The sequence below is a fragment of the Helianthus annuus genome, chromosome 5, assembly GCF_002127325.2.
Source record: "Helianthus annuus cultivar XRQ/B chromosome 5, HanXRQr2.0-SUNRISE, whole genome shotgun sequence".
In the NCBI taxonomy this organism is placed as follows: Eukaryota; Viridiplantae; Streptophyta; class Magnoliopsida; order Asterales; family Asteraceae; genus Helianthus; species Helianthus annuus.
This window is the reverse complement of record NC_035437.2, coordinates 113,410,210-113,414,907: the sequence shown is the minus strand read 5'-3', so window position 1 is coordinate 113,414,907 and position 4,698 is coordinate 113,410,210. Positions and strand designations below refer to the sequence as shown.

Here is a 4,698-nt window from a genome sequence, read left to right as displayed (position 1 = left end):
CTAAACATGTTTTGTCGGATCCTAATGATCGACCAAACGGGTCATGTTCGAAAGTCTAAGCGGGTGTTTAGTCCGCTTGACTTACGACTCTATAGAAGCACTAAACTAAAAGTGACGAGCTAAACCTGTCGAAACATGTTTAACAAAGTTAGAAAACAGGTTTGGTATCAAAACAAACGGTTTTGATACCTATAAGTAACTTGGTTACAAAATACGCGAGAATACGCATTTTGACCGAAGCTACGACTCGTCACTCATCCTAGATAACGTGGTAATCAGTAGGTATAGTCACTAGGGACTATGACCATCGTGATTACGCTCACGTTACGTTATGAAGTTCAAACGAACTTCGCGTTGACCATAAACTGGTCAAAGCAGAAAGTCAAACGCAGTTGGACTTTAACGATAAAAACGAATGAAAAGAACGAAAGAATACTTACAAAAGGTCCCCGCAAGCTTTGATTTTCCAAGTAATCTCAGGTATGAAGTGATTAGCACTTCAACTTAGAGATATCTCAGAAAATCAAGTGTGGGTTTTGCAAGTGAAGGGTGGGGGGTATTTATAGGAAAACTAGAACCGTTAGGATCGTTTATCGGGAAACGAGCTTTGATCCTAGCCCTCCATGTGTGCCCCTTGTTTTGGAAAACCATTAAAGCCCCTAGTTCAAGCTCATAGTTTGCTGGAAACCATTTGCAATTGGGTTTTGTGAGTGTAACAGCTGTTTAAACTAGTTTTGCAGGTCTAGGAGGCTCTCGCGCCCCGCGTAAACATGCAAAAAACCTTACACGGGCCGCCTGGGAGTTACAGTTCAGAAACAAGTTTGCATAATGACAGTTTCAGTCCCTGTTGGTGTTTAAAGCCATTTCCGACATGTTTAAGGCCCGTCAAGCCAACTTTAAGGCCCTAAAATGATGCTTAAACATTGTGGACATGAAACATGCTAAAAAATATGCCGGATGTCGGTTCGTTTGGTCGTACGATCGCGTTAATCGCTTAATTACGACGGAAGTCGTAACAGACGCAAAGACGATCCAAATTAAGCAACGAATGACATTTTATCATGCCAATCACTAAGACATAATATTTTAGTGATTACATAAATTTTTGGATGTCCGGATATATTCAGAATGTAAGATATGCGCGAAAATGCAAACTTATGCACTTTTTGACGCTTTTAGTCCCTGAATGACCAAAAGTTTATTTTTGCGCACCAAACACCTCAAAGCCTATTTCTAAGCTATGTATAGGATATTTAGGGCCTATTTAACTTATGATCAAGTTCCGGAAGGTTCGTTACTATACGAATCAGTATAGTTTCGCAGTTTGACACAATTAGTTCCTGCGATCGAACAAACTTGATTTCAACACACCAAACCATCCAAAACTTATTTCTAAGTTATATGGAGGTTATTTAAGGTATGTTAAGCCTGTTTCACTATTCCGGAGTGTTTGTTGCATTAAACTGGTTATATTTACGCATCAGAGCGCGTATAACCCTCCAGAAAGCGATTTAAAGCTTGAAATCGAATAAGAGTTGATATGTGCAAACGATATACATATTTTTACAAATCCCAAGTATGAAATAAAGTATTTCATTGGTTTGGTATTTGTTTGATGCTTGAAGTGACATAGGTGTCACAGCAGATTCATATAGTTGTGTTTTAGCATTCAAATTCATACAAATGGGTTTTAACAGCAAACAGATTCATACGTTGTGTTATACCTTCCATGCTGGTAATGCTGGAGGATTTCTTGACGCTGTGTTTTAACAGCAAGCAGATTAATACGATGTGTTTTCTTGATGTGTTTCTTCATGAAGGATAGAAGGAAGAGAGAGAGAGAGAGAGAGAGAGAGAGAGAGAGAAAATAACATGAAATATGGGGTGGTACATCAAAATAAAACACAATCTGATGAAAATGTTTATCATGCAGGGCACCAAGAACATGCTGTTAAAACACAGCACCAAGAACATGCTGATAATTTCCAGTAATCTTCTGAACAATGGAATATGCGATTGGTTTAGATTTTGAAAACAAATTATTCAGAAAATCCTGGAGAAAAACGGTTACAAAATATGGACATGGATAGTTAGTTAATGAAGATAACTTTCAAAAATAAAAATAGAATGTGAAAGTACACAATTGCCCTTCTAGTTAAAAATCTTCAATGCCACATGTCACATTTTGATTGCTTCCTAGACTTTCTAGGAAAAACTCACTTTCTACCCAACTCCAACTCTATATCTATACTACTTTATAAAGCATATAGGAAGGACAGAAATGGTCATTTGCCACTTTACAACCATTTGAAGCCCATTGTACAACCTTTAAAGCATGAAGGTGTTGAAAAATCCTTAACACGCGGAGCAGCTTAAATGGATCTCTTTGACCCGTTTCACCTAAATGGATCCAATATATACTTTCTTTCACTCAATCTAAACCCTAATATTCATTTCATTCACATCCGCCCCCATTCTTCTCTCTTTGGCGATAATACCCTTACTTCACTCAAACAAAACCACACGGACAGAAGTAATCTAGGGTTTCTCTCCATCTGCGCCTCTCCTCTCTCTCTCTGGCGATCAGAAGTAATCTACCGTTTTTTACCCTATCTTGTAAGTTTTTTTTTAAATCTTTGTCAGATCTGTTATAATACTTTTAGATCTGTGTTGGTTTTGTGATTTTTTTAATGTTCTGTGAATGGATCAACAGAGAGAGTATATATTTTTGTATTGATTAGGGTTTTTGTTTTCTGGAAATGTGAATATAGTTGAAGACGAAGACCGATGAACAGGTGAAAGAGAGAACACTGCGGCTTGGTTCAAGAACCTTCAAATTTAGCCTTAGTGGTACCGTTTTTACCCCTATCTATTGTTTTGTTTGTTAAATTTATATCTTTTAAGTTTTTTATAAACATCTTTGTCAGATCTGTTATAATACTTTCAGATCTGTGCTGGTTATGTGTTTTTTTAATGTTTTGTGAATGGATCTACGGAGAGAGTATATATTTTTGTATTGATTACGGTTTTTGTTTTCTGGAAATGTGAATATAGTTGAAGATGAAGACCGTGGGGTCTTCATTCTTTTGTGAGCATCATGTTGGCTGTTTGCTGGAGATAGTTGATTTCTACAGCTGCAGGTATTAGTTACTGTTTGGTTTTGTTGACGTGGTCAACTTTTTAATTGATTTATTAGAATAACTGAGCGGGTCGAATGAGTCAAAAGTGACCTCAAGAGGTCTTTAATGCATCAAAACGGTTTAAATGGTGCAGGGTAACTTATTAGGGCAGAGCAAGAGCAGCATGTGTTTGTTAAAAGAAAAGAAGTAAGTTTAAACCGTTGATCCCTTAAACTATCTTATTAAAACCATTGATCCCTTAAAGTATCTTATTATAAATAATTTCCTCCTTCGCGGGAATCACGAATCTAAATACCATACCTCAGTTTACTGATTTGAAAAGGAAGTTTTAGCCAAATATGGCGATAATAATAAAATTTTTATGTTCTTTGACAAAGGTGTTTCAGGTCAACCCCATCCGTACAAAAAAAATTAACCTTTTTGACAAGTAACTCAACAAACTCATTTTGACACATCTAACTTTTTGTTACTTTATTCAAAGGTTTCGATTATTAAAACATGGCTCATGTTTCTTATGTAATCAGGTAAGATGAATCAGGATGGGCGGCTCCTATGCATTGGGTCTCTGTGGGGTTGCATGTGGAAGGAATGATCTATTTTATGAGATCGGCATTGGTGGTCCTTGGTATGGAACTCCTTTTTTGTTTCCGTTTATTGAAATGGCAATTTTAACCGGTTCGTTTTCGAAAGGGTAGATTCTGGTTATGTTTTATCTTCAACGGGTCAATTGGGTAACATAAAAAAGTGTATCTAAAACGGAAGTCAGTCAAATGGCTCAAGAGTCGCTCAAATTGTATTTTCATTTTTCGATGATTAAGGTCCTAAATCGTCTTTTAAAAGGGATCAGATAGTTATTAATTAATTTTTACTCTTGAATCTTGATGCAGATTAAGAGCATGCAATACCATATTCAACATGAAAGTATTACTCTAAACGAGGAGAAACAAATCATCAGAGAAATAAAACAACTTGAAGGGACGAGGGATAAGGTTATCGCAAACGCTGCTATGAGGGCTGAAGTTCAAAAATTTGTTGGTGAAAAGATGCCATTCAAGACCAGGTCAAAGTAAGAACGCCTCTTCTTCTATATACCAGTGTAAAAGCTTATTTATTAATGCTTATTATGATTCCATGTTGTTTGTAGTCTATTGGCGTTGATCTTGACGGGGTCCGCAAGGATCAACAAGCTATCAAGGCCAAACTTAAGACACTCGAGACTGAAAAGGAGGCCATAAACAATGTGATTGCTTCTTTAGAGGAGGAATTGTGTGTAGTGATCGAGAAAAAGGATAAGGTCTATTACAAAATTCACGAGCTGAGGAATAAATGCGAAGAAGGGGTATGTTAGTATTTCATTTAAGGCTAGATTTTGTGTTTTAGAATTTAAAAAGGATGTCATCATTTGTTTCATTTTCTGTCTTTCCAGAATACTTGCTTCTACCAAAACCGCTCCCTCTTGAACGATGCAAGAAGGCTGGCTGCAAGTAAGGACGTTAATGCCCTTATAGAGCTTTCAACCTCAGAGGTTTGTTAAACACTCCAGTTGTCTGGTTTCTAA

At 36.8% G+C, this 4,698-nt stretch overlaps 2 long non-coding RNA genes across 2 annotated transcripts; both read left to right on the top strand.

The window, feature by feature from the left end:
• The first annotated feature begins 2,757 nt into the window (after positions 1 to 2,757).
• On the top strand, positions 2,758 to 3,318 carry LOC110939049. The gene is made up of 3 exons (XR_002591922.2): positions 2,758 to 2,850; positions 3,055 to 3,140; positions 3,274 to 3,318. It is a non-coding gene; the product is annotated as an uncharacterized LOC110939049 (long non-coding RNA).
• Positions 3,319 to 3,910: 592 nt separating this feature from the next.
• LOC110939050 lies at positions 3,911 to 4,350 on the top strand. Its single transcript, XR_002591923.2, has 2 exons — positions 3,911 to 4,206; positions 4,285 to 4,350. It is a non-coding gene; the product is annotated as an uncharacterized LOC110939050 (long non-coding RNA).
• The last annotated feature ends 348 nt before the right edge of the window (positions 4,351 to 4,698 follow it).